Here is an 18,966-nt window from a genome sequence, read left to right on the forward strand (position 1 = left end):
GCAGCACTGCATCGGCTTAGGAGCCCGAATGTACTGGCAGGCGTTTTATTAATATTAGTTGTCGGCCGTGATGGATAGTGCTGTGCCACCCGCAAATAGTAAACGACATTGCTAGTGCTATCATACGCAATAAAAGAAGCGTTTCCTGCATTGTGCTGCCAATACTTTTCCAAGCATCATCCTTTTTAACTTGTCCCCCTGCACGTTGCGCATTCATGTATTCAGCTCGTAGTCCGAATGCCCAAGAGACGGGAGAGTTGCAGCGAGGGCAGCTTCCCATTTCTGCAAAAAGCATATACTAAGATAAGCCTTATCTCATGCCGAAACTGACTTAAAGGGATCTTCCCATCTTAACCTGGCCATACACTTGAGATTTTGGATAGACAGATTTAGGCCAGCTTTTTTTCTCGTATATGAAAGCGGTCGGTATTTATTTTTTACGGTGTGTCGGATAAATTTTTTTGGTCTGTTGTCATTTTTTACAATCCCTGATGCATCCATTTTTTTTCAAATTAAGAAAATAAATTCTTAAAGGGAACCTGTCACCCCCCCCCCCAGGGCGTTTTTAAGTAAAAGAGCCATCTTCAGCAGCACTAAGGCTGCATTCTGTGAAGGTGGCCCTTCTGTTTCTGACCCCTACTAATGCAGAAATATTGACTTTTATAAATAGGTCCTCATACCTGTAATGCGTCCTATAGGTATGGTGTGTCCCCCTGTATCAGCCGTCTGCCAGCCGTCCATCATGCCTCTGTCCTGTGTCTGGGTGCCGCCTTCTCCTGTGTAGTATGACTGTGCTGTGACAACTCTAGCTGCAGCATCTCCCATCCACCTCCTCCTCTTTCTTTGAGATTAACCCATTGCCCTATGTGTATATATATATATACTAGCTGAAGAGCCCGGCGGCATAGTAACTAACTGTGGTTAGTTATAACAAATTATAATTATCCTCCATCCCATAGTCCCGTGCCCATATACCCATCATACATATCCGCATCCCATAGGCCCGTGCCCATATACCCATCACACATCCTCCATCCCATAGCCCCGTGCCCATATACCCATCATACATATTCTCCATCCCATAGTCCCATGCACCATATACCATCATACATATCCTCCATCCCATAGTCCCATGCCCATATACCCATCATACATATCCGCCATCTCATAGTCCCATGCCCATATACCCGTCATACATATTCTCCATCCCATAGTCCCATGCCCATATACCCATCATACATATTCTCCATCCCATAGTCCCATGCCCATATACCCATCATACATATCCTCCATCCCATAGTCCCATGCCCATATACCCATCATACATATCCGCCATCTCATAGTCCCATGCCCATATACCCGTCATACATATTCTCCATCCCATAGTCCCATGCACCATATACCATCATACATATCCTCCATCCCATAGTCCCATGCCCATATACCCATCATACATATCCGCCATCTCATAGTCCCATGCCCATATACCCGTCATACATATTCTCCATCCCATAGTCCCATGCCCATATACCCATCATACATATTCTCCATCCCATAGTCCCATGCCCATATACCCATCATACATATCCTCCATCCCATAGTCCCATGCCCATATACCCATCATACATATCCGCCATCTCATAGTCCCGTGCCCATATACCCATCATACATATCCTCCATCCCATAGTCCAATGCCCATATACCCATCACACATCCTCCATCCCATAGTCCCATGCCCATATACATATCCGCCATCCCATAGTCCCGTGCCCATATACCCGTCAAACATATCCTCCATCCCATAGTCCAGTGCCCATATACCCATCACACATCCTCCATCCCATAGTCAACCATTATGACATCATAATGAGCGGCGGCAGGGCTTGCAACCTATGATGACATCAGCGTCGCCATGGCAACCATTATGACATCATAATGAGGGGCGGGGCTTGACGCGCACACACTTTTTCCCCCAGGCAAAATAGGGGCAAAATTGTTTGGTGAATTGGAACGCGCAGGGTTAAAATTTTGCCTCACAACATAGCCTAGGACGCTCTCGGGGTCCAGACGTGTGACTGTGCCAAATTTTGTGGCTGTACCTGCGATGGTGCGGATGCCAATCCCGGACATACAAACATACACACACATACATACACACTTTGAGCTTTATATATTAGATATATATGCAATCTATGAGTCTATATCTATTATTTTGCTTCTGTTCGAAACCCTGTCATAGGGCTCCATTATATGTCCATTTTGCAAGGCGGCGAGAAAATCTCGCCATACGGATTGCATACGGATGCAGACATGCGCAAAATACGTGACCACACCTTGCTTACGGATGACATACGGAGCACTATTTAGGGGTCATTCATCTGTATTACGCCTGTAAACTACGGACCGTATTTTGCGTCGGTTAGTGTGACCCCGGCCTTAAGGTTGTGCAACCAAGTATTAGGCTGAGGGTGCCAATACTTTTGTCTGGCCCATTTTTTGAGTTTTGTGTGAAATGATCAATGTTTTGCTTTTTGCTTCATTCTCTTTTGTGTTTTTTCATTTAAGACAAATTAAATGAAGATAATAATACCAAAGAATTTGTGTTTGCAATCATTTTCAGGAAGAAACTGAGTATTATCTGACAGAATTGAAGGGGTGTGAATACTTTTGGCCACAACTGTATATAGCTTCATCACCCAGGACCTTTTAATGCGTGTTTGGGCCCACCTTGATTTCTGTGCATCAATTCTGCACTGTATCCAACAGATGTTTGCTTTAAGGTACTGTCACACTTAGCGATGTACCAGCGATCCCGACCAGCGATATGACGCGGTCAGGATCGCTGGTACATCGCTAAGTGGTCGCTAGTGAGCTGCCACACAGGCAGATCTCACTAGCGACATCGCTGGGGACGGGGATCGCTACTTACCTGTCATATGTGGCGATCCTGCGTCCTCCCGCCCGGCTCCATGCGTCGCTCGTCCTCACAGCAGGAAGCGCCACAGGAAGCTGACGACGAGAAACAATCCTGAACGTTCTCGCGCGATCAGCGATAACCAGCGGGGGAGCCGGTCGTAGGTAAGCATCACACACAGAGATATCGCTAACAATATCGCTATAACGTCACTAGTTATAGCGATATTGCTAGCGATATCTCTTAGTGTGACAGGCCCTTTACTCTTATTGTGGAGTCAAGTCTTTCAAGTCTTTGGTTTCTGATAACTCCTCAGACTCCGGTGAACTCTGCACAATAACGGCTGGTTATTAACTCATCCATTGGCATTAGCATCTTGAACGGTTATTTGCGTCTGTTCACGTTACCTGCATCTTCTGTCGATTAACCCATATCCTGCTGTAAACATTCTAAACTGTTATAAAACACTATTCAGATTACATACAACTGTGTGCCTGCTTCAGACCTGCTGTATCCTACATCTACTTTTCTAGTTCTGTGGTTTCCAGAGTGTACTGCTGTGTCAGCACTCTGGGTTAGGTCTCCTTCACACGTCCTGGTCATTCCTGTACAGGAAAAAAAAAGTACTGATGAGATCCGTGGTCCAATTCCATGTGCCATCCGTATGTACGAGTGTGACATCCATGTGGCATTCGTGTGTCTGCTTGTTGTCCATGTCCATGTGTACATGTTTCACATCCATGTGTCATGTACATATGCATTGCAATGTATTACCATCTTTTCAGTTAGCCATTAAAAGGTATCAACTACTGAGGACTCTCAATCCTGAATATTTTTCTATTAGAATCAACAAGAGCTGGATTTCACAGGGCTTCCATGCAAAACGTGCTTGGACGCCTACACAAAATCTGTTATGTGAACGTGCACTGTCAAGACACTAGAATTTAAGATGATACCGGTATATTGTACATAAGGGGCGATGTTACAGTTTTTTCTGTAGGACCCAGGAACTTTAAGCTATGCCTATGAATTTGGAATATTTCCATAGATCTCTCATCTGTTCACAACACTTATTAACAGACACCACTATCCATAAACATGGAAGCAGATTCCCTGACACCGGAGCAATGGTTTTTGACTTAAAGTGTTATTTTTTTCATCTAGGACATTTATGGCACATGGAAAAAATACGTCATGAATGGAAAATAGATGCTGTTCCACTGCTGTCATCCCTCTCGAGAATGGGACCTTGCATTCATTTTTATGGGAGTCTTGAATCTTGTATATCTGGTCCAGATGCTATAAATTCCTCAGATGGAACACCCTTACAACTGATACTTTACTTGTAACTATTTTACTAAAGAAGCACTACTCCTCCTCTTCCATAAAAATTTGAATCCTCTTAATAGATTGCAATCATCATATTATACTGTGCACTCACAATTGCTCATTTTGCCTTTCTCCCCAGATAATTCTTCTGTTTTCCATTAGGTCTGTGCCATTACGTGCTTAAAAACTGACTAGCTGAAACCTTCTAAGCTCTATGCAGAAACAGGAGGTCAATTTTCCCTGTATGAGTCACGAATCACTGCAAAAGTCCCTGACAGGGGGAAGAGGATAGCTGGGTTAGGAGCTGAAAGGGGGAATGATAAATGCAGAGACAAGAGAATTCTCGTTTCTACATAGAACAGAGAAAAGAGAACAATTAGCTTGGTAGAAAGGCAAAATGAGCAATTGTAAGCAGAGTGCTATATATGAAGATTCCAATATATTAAGACTATAAAAACTGCTGCTTTAAATAAGTCATTTAATAGGCAATTTGAAACCAAGGTAAAAAAAATGATTATATGGCTTGCGCTTTAAAAATGGAAGACACCCTGGATTGTAACTTCTCTTTCACCCTGAGAAGTCATACATGACTTTTCTTGCTGTCGGCTTCTTAATTGTGACTATAGGAGAATCTCAGAAATTGTTGCTGTATCGGACACCAGACGAAATTGGCTGACGACGAGTTATTTCTCGATAATATGTGGATTTGAAGTATTCCAACATCTTAATGCTGTCATACCTTACAACTTGTTGCTGAAGTTTTCTAAAATCCCATATATCTCATGAAATAATGTAGAGCTAAAAGTGCTGCTGTCTGGAAATTTGCAATCTCGTGAATCATACAGTATGAATAAGTTCATTTGAATATGGCAGACCTGCTGCATATATCTGGACAAATAATGGAGGCTCTGGCTACAAGTGAGCACATCTTGAATCTCTGAGCTGTGAGATTTCAGCAATATATGACACAAAAGTAGGGAAAAGCTGTAAATTTAATAGATGAAAATGGAATTGCAAATTTTCATTCATGTTACAACACAAATCAGCAGAGAGGTTTATACACAAAGTGTACACACGAGCGGGCTAGTTAGTATTACCAGTCCATGCTCTGTAAATGAACATGGACCGGTAATATTAGTGTACTTCTGGAATTAGTTAATTATTTAAAATGTTATCATTTGGATTGATGTAGTATTACATGGAAGGGCTGCCTAGTCAACTTCAATTGATATTGTCATTTTGCTTTAACACTTTCCTAAAGGGATCACCTCTCTCCCTCTTATCAAGGCTAAGCGCCAAATTTGGCACATCCTATGGATTCGGCATTTCTTTGGCAACTGAGGGCTGATTTTGGTAACCTAGGGGGGCAATATCTCTGGCACCTTCCAGCTATTAATATCAACCCATAGGTGTCTACTTAGCCTTCGCTGGTTTGAATTTATAGGGGACCCAACATCTTTTTTTTTCTGGGATTCCCCCGTAAATTCACCAGGAAAGGCTAAACAAACAGCTGTGAGCTACTACTAATAGCCTAAAAACATTTTGGGATATTTTCCCTTTTCCCAGATTAACATCAGCCCCCAGCTGTGGGCTTTACCTCTGCTGGTTACGTAAATTATGTGAGAGCCCACAACATTTTTTTATTTAATTCCTTATTTTACATAGGCGGGAAACAGCTGCTGCTGAATACAACTCCCATCATTGTCTCCTGGTCGGGTTGATAACAGGGAGACCAAGTGTCAATATTGAGAGCTGGGATCAGTGCTGCTTTTCCCAGGCGCGGGTACGTGCCACACGTTTTCTTTTCAGTTAGCCATTAAAAGGTATCAACTACTGAGGACTCTCAATCCTGAATATTTTTCTATCCACTGGCTAACACGGTACAAAGATATACATCTTTCCTGTTGATTCTAATAGTAATCCAAGCCACAGTTTACAATATTTTTCACGGGTAGATGTACGACTGGTGTCACGGATGAAAAAAATAAGTGTTCAAAAATCCATAGCAGACAACAAGATACCGTATAATGCAATGTATAAAACTAGAAATCAAAACATAAAGAGAATATATATATAATATTTTTTGTCCATACATCATAAATGTAATTCCCCACATTAGTCAAACTGGAAAAACCCTTTAAGCCTAGTTAGTACCAGATTTTGGTCTAGAGTAACATAAAAAAATTTTGCCCAGGACACTTCACATGAAGGGACCGGCCCCAGGACACATAACCATCAATAAATGTGTCTTAAACTGCTTTGCTCCTCAATTAATCGGGGTTTTCAGCCGTTTTGAGACATCAAGCTGCAATTGCTGAGGTGTACGAAAAGGTTCAATATGCTTCGAGGAATTTTTCAGATAACTACATCTTATGTATCTGTAAGCTATTCTGAGTTAGGGACAGAATGGCGGAGTTTTACGTTTATACTTCCAGCTTCTCCTGTAGTGATGATGATTGAGGGACATGCGGCGTGATAGAAGACAATGTAAGTGGTTTTAGTGTCAGCAATCTTCAGAATACCCATCACATAATACATTTAAGCTTTTGTCATTGCTACAGGACCTCTATATTATTTCCAAAAGGCAGCACAAAATGTTATCTTTCTTCAGGAAATTATGTTCTGTGAGACTGCATGGATTGTCCTAGCAACAGTTCAGTATAATTTGCAGGAAAACACAAAAGAATTAGGCTAAATGCCCATGTTGCAGAAATGCTGCAGAAATGTCCGCAGCATTTCCGCAACTCCCTGCCGCGGGTAAAACGCATGCGGAATTTGCATGCGTTTTCCCGCAAAACACAAGTGTTTTGCAAGCGTATTTAGCTTGCAGAATGCTTGCGCTTTCCAAGCGATTTGAAGCATCGCTTGGAAAAGTGATTGACAGGTTGGTCACACTTGTCAAGCATAGTGCTTGACAAGTGTGACCAACCTTTTACTATTGATGCTGCCTATGCAGCATCAATAGTAAAAGATAGATTGCTAAAAATACTAAAAAAATAAAAATATGGTTATTCTCACCTTCCAACGACCCCCGATCTCCTCAGCGGTGCTCCCGGCATCATTCCGTCCCAGTGATGCCTTGCGTGAAGGACCTTTGTGATGCCACGCTCGCGAGACTGCAACGTCATATCAGGTGATTTGCGCAAAGCATCCCTGGGAACGGAAGATTGTGGCAGCGTGGCTGAGAGGTGGGAGAGCTCCGGGGGCCGCCAGAAGGTGGGTATATCACTATTTTTTTTTAATTCTATTTTTTAGAGGAACATGGTACACAGGGCATGGAGGAGAGTCTCCTCTCCTCCAGATCCTGGGTACCATCCGCACATGGTATTTTTTTGCTTTAAAGCATATTGTTTTAAACTAAAAGTGTAAAAGACAATAAAAAGCAAACATAATTGAATGTAAAAGTATGTGGAAACAATAATAATAGGAATCATGATTATACTGTGTATGTGAAATAGCATTAGAAGTTCGTCAGGGTAAGGCTACTTTCACACTAGCGTTGTGTGACGTACGTCGCAATGCGCCATTTTGGAGAAAAAACGCATCCTGCAAAGTTGCCCCCAGAATGCGCTTTTTCTCCATAGACTTGCATTAGCAACGCATTGCGATGTATGGCCACACGTCGCATCCATCGTGCGACGGATGCGTCGTGTTTTAGCGGCCGCGACGCACAAAAAAAGTTACATGTAACTTTTTTTGAGCGTCGTGTCCGCCATTTTCGACTGCACATGTGCGGCCGAAACTCCGCCCCCTCCTCCCTGGACATTACAATGGGGCAGCGGATGCGTTGAAAAACTGCATCCGCTGCCCCCGTTGTGCAAATCTTTCACAACGTGCGTTGGTACGTCGGCCCGACGCATTACGATGGGCCCGTACCGACGCAAGTGTGAAAGTAGCCTAAGGTGAAAAGTTTTGACAACTTTCTAACTACAGAACTGTAAATGTCTACATGCAGGTTAACAAAATCTGTTTTTTTACTGGTGATGTTTTGTCTATGTTAGTTAACTCGTCAGTGGCAGGAAGGGTCTGTAATACATTGTGATCTCCCAGAAGGCTCCTGAGTCACACACAGTGATGTAAGCTTATACCTGAGACAATAGCCTATTTCCAAGTCGATCTGACTTGCATCCTGCCAGATACAGGAATCTCCATCCCTGATTCATTCTCGGTGACCTCTTGCTCATGCAACTGTTTTCTTTAGACAATTGTATCAAGAAGTTCATGTCACTTGTTTCAAGGAACAATCACACACTATGACCTCCTTAGAATGTACATACACATATGGCAAGTAGTTAAGATCACATTGCAGATATCTTCAAAGGCAAAAGAGGTCAACTGGTCATTCACTATAAATCCAAAATTAAAGATGTGGGTATAGTTATGGTAATAAATATGTATAAAAGGATGTTAGCGGAACACAGGGTAGTGCCGTATATTTCTTTAAGCATATGAAACAATCATCAGAGTGTTAAAAACATTTTAGTAATTGGCAAACTTGTGTTTGTGCTATTGAATAAAGGGCAGTATTCCATTACAATATTTGTTATGTGGTCCTCAGTGCTGCTCTCACTTACCGACTTGTGGTCTTTTACACTTTTTTATTAGGTGTGCAACTGTCACTTATTTCAGTTATTTGTGGGTCGGCAATGTGGCTCATAAGTCACACCGAGCCTATTAGAATTGATATGTGTGGCCACAATGAATTAGGGCTCTGTTACAGGCTTCAATGTTCCAGCGATCCCACCAACGTTCTGACGTGGATGGGATCGCTGGGACATAGTTAGACAGACTCACCAGCGATCAGGACCTGCGAGCTAGCTGGTATCCAAGGTAAACAGCGGGTATCTAAGAGCCGCACGGCTCTTGGATACCCGCTGTTTACCCTGGATACCAGCGTGCAGCGTCACTGATCGTTGGTCTCTCACTGTCACACACAGCGATACCTCGCTGGCCAGCGGAAGACCAATTTTCAAAAAATGACCCAGGACGTTCCTGCACGATCAGCGATACTCGGCGGGGGGGCCGGTCGCTGATGCGTGTCACACACAGCGATATTGCTGGCGAGATCGCTGTGGCTTCACAAAATCAGCGATCTCGCTGTGTGTGACGGGGCCTTTACTGTTGTGGATAATGTAGCAGAATCATTAATCTAAGTGACTTTTAAGTGACTCTAAAGGGCCCGTCACACTAAGCGATATCGCTAGCAATATCGCTATAACGTCACTGGTTTTGTGACGCAGCAGAGATATTGCTAGTGATATCGCTATGTCTGATAATTACCTCCGACCGGCTCCCCCGCTGGTTATCGCTGATCGCGCGAGAACGGCCTGGACTGTTTCTCGTCGTTAGCTTCCTGCTGCGGTTCCTGCTGTGGCGACGAGCGACGCGTGGACGCGGGCAGGAAGACGTCTTCATCGCCTCGTCTGACAGGTAAGTAGCGACCCCCGTCCCCAGCGATGCCGCTGGTGAGATCTGCCTGTGTGGCAGCTCACTAGCGACCACTTAGCGATGTACCAGCGATCCTGACCACGTCATAGCATTGGCGGGATCGCTGGTGCATTGCTAAGTGTGACAGTACCTTAAAGTAGGTCTTGCATTTGAGATTAAAGGGATCATTGAAAAAATCAAGACAAAACAAAAAAAAAACAGATATGGCTGTAAGTTTCCTTTTTAACTCCCATGCAGCCATCCTTGTATTCTATTTGTTTACATCCTGAACTTTCTGTCTTCTCTCTTTCTGTGCCTCCCTAAGTGACCACACACTCCATCTATAAAGCACCATCCTGAGACTCCTGTACAGTCTCCAGATGGATAAATCACTATCCATACAGTTTTACCTTTCTAACATTCCTCATACTTCCAGTTCCCGTAGTATGTCATATTGTGGGACTTAAAGGGAATCTGTCACCCCTTTTTTGAGATATCATATAATGATATCATTCAATTGTGTGTCACATAAGGATTCTCTTAGTACTTTTGCTTTCCCCTGACCCCGCACCTTTCATGCATAAATACCTTGTTTATATCGGTTCAGATGTATGTAAACTGCCGCTGTGCGGGGCTTATTCAACTGCTCCCCCCCGGTCTTGCTCTACGCATTTCTTCTTGTGTAGAGCAAGGGAGGGGGGAGCAGTTGAATAAGCCCCGCCCATCGGACCGGACCGTGGCAGCTTACATACATCTGAACCGATATAAACAAGGTATTTATGCATGAAAGGTGCGGGGTCAAGGGGAAGCAAAAGTACTAAGAGAATCCTTATGTGACACAGAATTGAATGATATCATTATATGATATCTCAAAAAAGGGGTGACAGATTCCCTTTAACTGTAGCTAATAATATGATAAGCCAGAGGAGCAGAACAATTTTTTGGTCCATTGGTTATATTGCTATGCTACCTAAATCCCAAGGGCTGATGCAAAGATTTAAAGGGGTAGTTACATTAAAACATCACCAGAACCAAGTTTTGAGTAGTTGAGGTGGATTTGAGAGCTTTGTTTCTGCTACCAAAAACACAATGCAAACAACCAGTAATTTAAACTGAGTTTTTGGAGCAGAAACTCACCAAATACCCCTCATGATCTTAAATCTCTAAGCTTGAAGTACGTATAAGTTTTAACATAGCCATGAAGTACATTATCGATTGCCATATGTGTACGAGATCAAAAGCTCTGTCACCACATGAGTGTAGTTGCCAGAACCACCCTCAGTACATGCATACACCACCAGTACCACTGTCAATACATTAATGCAGCTCCAGAACCACTGTCAGTACATGAATGCAGCATAAGAACCAATGTCAGTACATGAATGCTGCTTGAGAACTACTATCAGTACATGAATGCAGGGTCAGAACCATTGTTTGTAAATGAATGCAGCACCAGAACCACCTTCAGTACATGAATACACCACCAGTAACACTGTTATTACAATAATGCAGCTCCAGAACCACTGTCAGTACATGAATGCAGCACAAGAACCACGGTCAGTACAAGAATGCTGCATAACAACCACCATCACTACATGAATGCAGCATCAGAGCCATTGTTTGCAAATGAATGCAGCACCAGAATCACCGTCGGTACATGAGTGCAGCACAACAACCACCTTCAGTACTTGAATGCAGCATGAGAACCACTGTTTGTAAAAGAATGCATCACCAGAACCTCTATCAGTAGATGAATACAGCACCAATACCACCTGAGTCACACCTTTCCTCCTCTACATACCTTCACATTAACACCCCTCATATACAGCAATATAATCCCTATAATCTTCTGCTCTGTAAGGAACTTACATTTCTTTCTTCGGCAGCAGGGTAACAGTGACAGCAGATTGATTGATGCAGCAAATGCAGGACTTAGGGTGACAGACTCAGCACGGTGACGACCTTTTAAGAGTTATGGATTGCTAGTTGCTACATTTGTACATAATCAGAACCACTGTTAGTATATCAATGCAGCACGAGAACCTCCTTCCATACACAAATCCATTACCAGATCAACCGTCAGTACATAAAGCCAACTTCTCCATACTGTGCCCCCACTTCTCCATATGGTCTGCCTACTTCTCCAAATTGTCCCCCACACTCTCACCTCTCCATACTGTCCCCCCACATCTCCATATTGAACCCCACACTCCCACCACTTCATATTGTGCTTCTACTTTTCCATCCTATGTCCTGACTTCTCCATGCAGTTCCCCAATGCTCTCATTTCTCCATACAGTCCATCACCACCTCTACATGCTGTCCTCCAATTCTACATACTCTGTCTTCACTTCTGCATATGGTCACTCAACTACTCCATGTTGTCCCAATGCTCCAACCTTTCCATAATATGCCCCCAATTCTCCATATGGACACCCCACTTTCTCCATATTGTTCCCCCATGCTCTTCTACATACTTCTGCATACTGTGACCCCAAAGTTCCATATGGACAATTTTCCACACTGCCTCATAATGTGTGTGAGATATGGGGAAAATGTTATCATTTTGATTTCTGATGGAATTCCCCATTAAGATAAGTCTTGACCAAAAATACTTGCTTCAGACCACTCAACCCCTTCCCTTGGTATTCCCCAAGGCCATAAAAAGCCATGCAATGTTCATCTGTAATTGAAAACCAAGAACAAACCCTTTGAAGCTCGGTGACCACCATTTAGCACCAGGATGTGACCTCTCCTGCAGCTACAGGCAAACTGATTAAAGCACTGAGACAGCGTGGTACAACAAGTCACAGTAGGTTCTGAGGTATTGAATCTGGAAAATGACCTATAATAACAGAATGCAATATCTCTGAGCCTAGCCGAATGCATAATCAGAATCAGCATTCCTTCCTCCATACGACCATGCCCGGCAGCAACCTATAGCACACTGTGGTATTGAGTTATAAAGCATAGCTACCAGGAATTTCATACGGTAGCCATATTTAGTCACTATGCGCAGATAAAATCCAGCAGAACCCATTGGCGGCGCCACCGACCCACTCAGAGCTTCGGGAGGAAAGTTATGAACCTTCGCAGTTATAGGCAGAAAATCATACTGTCTCGTGGACCCATCTTGTGTGACACGACCCGCAGGTCGGTAACTGAAACAACAAGACAAGGCACGTGTAACTGTCCTGTGTGACACAACCCGCAGGCAGGTAACTGAAACAGCAAGACACGGAGAAAGGGGCAACAGTTACAATGGTGGGCCCTGCGATAGGGAACGGGGACGTGGAGACCTTCTGCACTCCCCTGAGTCAGTGTCCCTCCACTCCTAACAATCCCTAGGCTGGTTCCACACAAACAGGGGAAACACCAAAAAGATTTATCTTGCTCTGCTGCAGCACCAGGCAGCAGAGTGTATCACCGGATTTAACTTTTCGCAGTGGCTCGACACCTTAGAGCCAGCTGCCACCTTCACCATCTCACTCTGCTGCGGACACCGGGCAGCCAGAGTTCAACACCAGTTTCAGCAGTGGCTCCAACCTTCAAGCCAGGTGCTAACTTCACCAGGTTTCTGCAGTGGCTTCACACCTCAGCCAGCTGCTCCCTTTACCGTGGTTGGAACCCCAAAAAGACGCTATCACTAACAGTGATTGCAACACTTGACACTTTTTTATAGCAGAGCCAGAGCAATCACACCTGCTTTATAATCACTTGCACAAAACTAAAGTAACAAGTGCAATGACCCTAACGGCCACCGGGGGCAAAACTAGAACTGAAACCACCAACTTAAGGAAAAAAAAAGGTTACTAGTGCTTTTATCTGTCATGATCCAACATGGATCATGACACATACTCTCCGATGTGGGAGGGGAGAGGCTGCACAAGCCCAGGGGTGGGAGTAGAGTGTGAGAGGGAACAGCCTGGGAGATATAAGGCAGAACCTCATTTTGGATTTAGTTTTCTACAGACAGGAGGATACATTAGCTGACGCAGCCAGGAAAGCCTGTAACTAAGATTTGGACCTGTGATCCATCAGCACCTCCCTGTGGTCACATGCTACATAACAAAGTAATTGCAGCCTATCTATACCCTATCCTTGTACTACACTTGTGACTATATACCTGTATATTGTTCTTGTAAATATATACCTGTCTTTTTCTAGTGCGCCTTTTCAGCGACTAAATATAAAATTAATCTTGGGCTGCTTTTTTATCTCAATTCATGAATCCCCACATCCGTACGCTTGGTCAATTGTACGCTACCCGAGTTGGTTTCTGACCCGATATAAGTATGTTATCGGACAGGGTTTATGTCGTACGTGGAACTGGTGGCAGAAAACCATATTGTTTTATTGAGGAACTCTGGCAGTGACGGCTGGGAGGTTTAAATATATATCCCCAGCCTGGATGGTGATATATATCCCCCCTCACTGGGAGCACCTCACTAACTCCTACCTATAAGGGAAGCCTTTTCAGTGACTATTTGCCCTCGGTGCAGTTCCTTGACTGACTTGGAGCAAGTGATGGCACCAAAGAGCCAATCCCAGTGAGTCCTTCTCTCCCCTCCCCCGAGGTGAGCGAAGTCGATGCCCCCTTCCGCTGTGTGCAACGCGATAAACTCCATACAGTGACTTTTTGCCACCTCAAGGTTCCCAGATGTGTCATTGCCACCTCTGTGGCACAGCAATCACAGTAGCAAATGTGATGATATCAGCAGCTTGCTGACCTCATCACGCCACTTCACATCAGGGTTGGGAGCTACTCTTGTTCCCCATGACAGACTTTGCAGTGATGTAGAATTGTAGTTATAGTGATGACTCATGCAGTGAGAAGATACTTCCTGTTTCTATATAGAGCTTAGAAGGATTTAGCTCTGTCTTTAATCATGTGATTTCATAGACCTAAAGGAAAAGAGAATTATTTGGGTAGAAAGGCAAAGTGAGCAATTGTAAGTACACAATGACATATGGTATGATGACTGCAATATATTAAGAGGATAAAAACTTTGATGGGAAGTGGGCTTCTTTAACAGCACTTTGGATAGGGGTAACCTAAGATTTTGGGAAAACTTTAATTGGATTACTCCTGAACGTGTAATGCTTCATTTTCATTGTAACTTACTAGCTACTTTCATGGACATTTGCAGGTTACACAGCAAGGAGAAGGAAGTCCTGACAGTGCTCTTCTGATCAGATCATTATATTCTAAACCATTCCAATCTAGATGACCTCTTTTAGCAGAAACTTCTGATCTAAAGCGTAAGACTTCACGCTTTCCTTTCTTCCCCCCTTTAGACATAATGCATTAGCTTATCTCACAAAAATAAGCATAAACAGTATAGTCCACCATGAAAGAGCCAAGCACCTTGTTACCAAGAAAATGGTGAGTTTAAGATGTTATAATGACCATGTTTACATTAGAAAGCCAAGAAAACGACGGCTCAAATGTGCGGCATCTGACAAGGAGGCCTGGATTCTAAGAATGCCTTTTAGCCATTCGGTCAATTAATAATCTGACCATGAGAGAGTAAATCAAACAACTCCTGCTTTTTGTTTCATACAATTATTGGATGTTTCCCAGGCATACAAGGATAGAGCTCATTACCGCTGCATTTTAATCCTTCTGTTTAACACTTTGCTGCGCTTGAACGTCGAAAATCTCCTTTCTGAAACGTTCAGAAGCTTCTGCTTTTCCCATCTTTAAATGGAAAAAAAAAATAATGTTTGGATTAATTAACTTAAAGTAATGTGCAGTCTTCTGTCACTGTTCTTTGTGTTCTAATCTGCTTTAGGAGCTCGGCTCATGAAAGAGGGGTAGACTTAATTACTTTTAAAAAAAACAAATCTGAGCCTTCCACTGACATTATTTTTCGGCGCGCCGTTTCAAGCTAGCGGGGCTTAGTTTGTCAACCATTTTGCTTGACTGCAGAGCTCAATTATGGGAACGCGTTAATTAGAATATAGGATAAACAAAAAAAAAAAAAGTTTAATATATAATATATTACATCAATATGATTGGGTTAATAACCCTTCAAAATTGCCGGTCCCCGAAGGTTTTGCCTTGTTTGTAAGCTCCACACCGCATAAAGTACCAATTACATTCAGCTTCATCAACACATCTGAGATTCTTCTAATTTAAGAACAACTCTCGGATTCAAAGGAACTTTTGAGAATTTCTTCAACTACTTCTGATTTATTGTCCCCAGTGGCAGAATAATAATAGGAGCAGTTTGGGATTGTATTACTCTTCTAGCTTCTAAGCTCCTCTTTAGGACCAGTTACCACTGCACAATGTCAGGACCAAGCAAAGTTGAACTTAGACCTAAAGGGTACAGAGTAAAGAGAGAGCAATTAAGTATATGAGCTGAAATTAAGAGTCTGGTCTCGGGTCTGAAATTAGGGGTTTATGGTTTTAAACAGAACCTGTTATGTCCCCAAACGCTATTAACCTGCAGATATAGGGTTAATCTGCAGATTAATAGCGCTACAATGCTGTTCAGCTTCTGTAATAAAAGTGCAACTATTGTAGAGTGTGAGCCTTCTTGGGCAGGGTCCTATCTTATGTATCAGTCGTGACTTGTATTGTTTAAGATTATTGCACTTTTTTATTATTATTATGTATACTCCTTTACACATGTAAAGCGCCATGGAATAAATGGAGATATATTAATAAATGATAATAATAATAACTAGGAAAACATTAAAGAAGCATCCCATCCAAGTTTTCATCGTCTTAATATATTGCAATCATATATAAAACTGTATACTTACAATTGCTCATTTTGCCTTTCTACCCAGTTAATTATTCTCTTTTCCATTAGGTCTATGACATCAAGTGATTAAAAACTAACTAGCTGAATACTTCTAAGTTCTATGTAGAAAAACGAGGTCTACTGTCCTTCTAGGAGTCATAAGTCACTGCAAAAGTCCCTGATAGGCGGAGAAGGGAGCAGCTGTGTCAGGGGTTGACGAGGGGAATAATAAATGCAGGGACAAGAAACTTCCTGTTTCTGCATTGAACAGAGAAAAGAGACGAATTTAATGGGAAGAAAGAAAAAATAAGCAATTGTAAGTACACAGTGCTGTATAATATGATGACTGCAATATTAAGATGATGAAAACTCTCATGGGACTGCTTCTTTAACTTTATTCCTCTAGAGAAGTGAGGTGTCCATGAGGAGGCTACACAGCAATATGAGCAGCGGCAGGAAGCATGCCCAGGCATTTTGATTGATAGCTCGCTTTGCTTAGATTTGCAGCAGAGTGAGCTGTCAATCAAAGTGTCGGGGTGTGCTTACAGCCGCCATTTCACTGTGTACTGAGCGGTGACTGAAACCACACTTCTATGACTGAAAGCTGGCGGACTCGTGGAGGAATAAAGTTCATTTTCTCCCAGTAGTGGTTCTTCGGGTAAGGCAGCTGGACAGCGTTGTAGTGCTACTTACCTGCAGGTTAACCCTATATCTGCGAGATTAATAGCATTTGAAGACATGACAGGTAGAGATGGGCAAACCGGAACAGTAACGTTCAGAGTCCATATTGAACACTTACTGTTTGGGCGCGGACACCGAAAATGGACTTCACCAGGAAATCTGTGTTATTGTTCAGTTTCGGCCCCCCCAAAACACCGGGTGTTTGTCTCTCTGTCATGTGCATGGCAGGGCTGCAAACACTGCTTCTAAAATCATTATCGCTGGTCAGACAGCAGCAGCTCCCACGTTGGGGGTGTTTTTGATAACCAGCAAGTCAAAACTCACAGCTGGGGGCTGCAACCCTCAGCTCTCAGCTTCAGCAAGGCTGGTTATCAAGAATAGAGGGGTCCCTATGCTTTTTTTTAAATTATTTAAATAAAAAATGTAATAAAATGATGTAGGGTCCTTCCCAGTGTTAACAACCAGCCTTGCTAAAGCAGACAGCTGGGGGCTGGTATTCTCGGGCTGGTATGGGGCCATTGATATTGCCCCCCAGCCTAAAAACAGCAGCCCGCAACCACCCAGAAAAAACACATCTATTAGATGCACCAATTCTGGCACTTTGCCCGGCTCTTCCCACTTTCCCTGTAGCGTTGGCAAGTGGGGTTTGCATTGTCTGGTGACATCAAGCCCATAGCTTAATAATGGAGAGGTGTCTATAAGACACCTCTCCATTACTAATCCTTTTGAAGCTCCTCTCAATTGCTCCTCAGCAAAGATCTGTGCACAGCATTCAAGCAGTCTATATATATATGTATGGAACTTTTCCAATCTGAGCCATTTTGCTCCCCACCGAATACTCAGGACAATTCCCAAAGACTAAATACAGAGTGTGCATCATTGCTAAGCAGCAGCTGAAAGGAGCTTCTAAAGGATCATAAATTAGGCACTGAAGTAGTACTGCAGAATAGTGTTTGGGACAGAAGGAAGCAAAATAATGCAATAAAGTATATTAAAAAAATTCATCAGGATAATTAAACAATAAAAACCTTAATTACTTTTTAAGACCTTGGATCTAGAGTTGATGTTCGTGTATCCAGTCTTCTCTGTGTTTCTGTATTTTAGAGTGACATCACATTAATCCCCGTTACTGTTCCAGAAAAAAAACATAGTACCTCAAAACATATACTCAATATAGTTTAATGTTCCACTACGCCTGATAGGGCAACTCAATCCCAACTCAGGATATTGGAGTTGATCTGCAACAACATTTATGCCCAGAGACGAGCGTGGCGCTGTTTCTGGAAGTAAGCATTCAAGTTATTTCTTCACATCAGAAAACCATTTTCCATAGAGCATAGTATGAAGTAATAAGACATTGATATGTAGGAATTAGCTTGGGAATTCTGTTTTGAATGCCACTTTCACAATATTGTATAACATGATGATCCATTAAAAAAAATATTGCAACAGCCAGCAAACAATTTAGTAGAACAAGCACGCGACGCTCAAGCAATTTTTTTTTATTTTTTTTTTTTAGACTGATTGCTCCTGTACTAATTTGATGTTGAAAATAACCGCTCTGAATATTCATCTTTTCTAAGACCAATTACATTGCGCCAGTTTTGCCACACTGGCATTAATTAGAGATAGTGAGAGCTGAGGGCGTCTGTGGGGAGCAATAGTGGGAGAAATGAGTGACTTATTATCATACGCGTCACTGTTAGCATTTATTGCTGTCATTCCTTCTGCGACTTGGGTGTTTATTGCTTTTTTATTGGGCTGGTTATTTGCACGTAGCACACATGCAATTTACAATACATAAATATTTGCCCATGGATGGGATATCAGCATTAAGCATGAGGGTACCCATAAGGAACG

The sequence above is a fragment of the Dendrobates tinctorius genome, unplaced genomic scaffold, assembly GCF_039654945.1.
Source record: "Dendrobates tinctorius isolate UK_male_01 unplaced genomic scaffold, ASM3965494v1 ptg000020l, whole genome shotgun sequence".
NCBI lineage: Eukaryota > Metazoa > Chordata > Amphibia > Anura > Dendrobatidae > Dendrobates > Dendrobates tinctorius.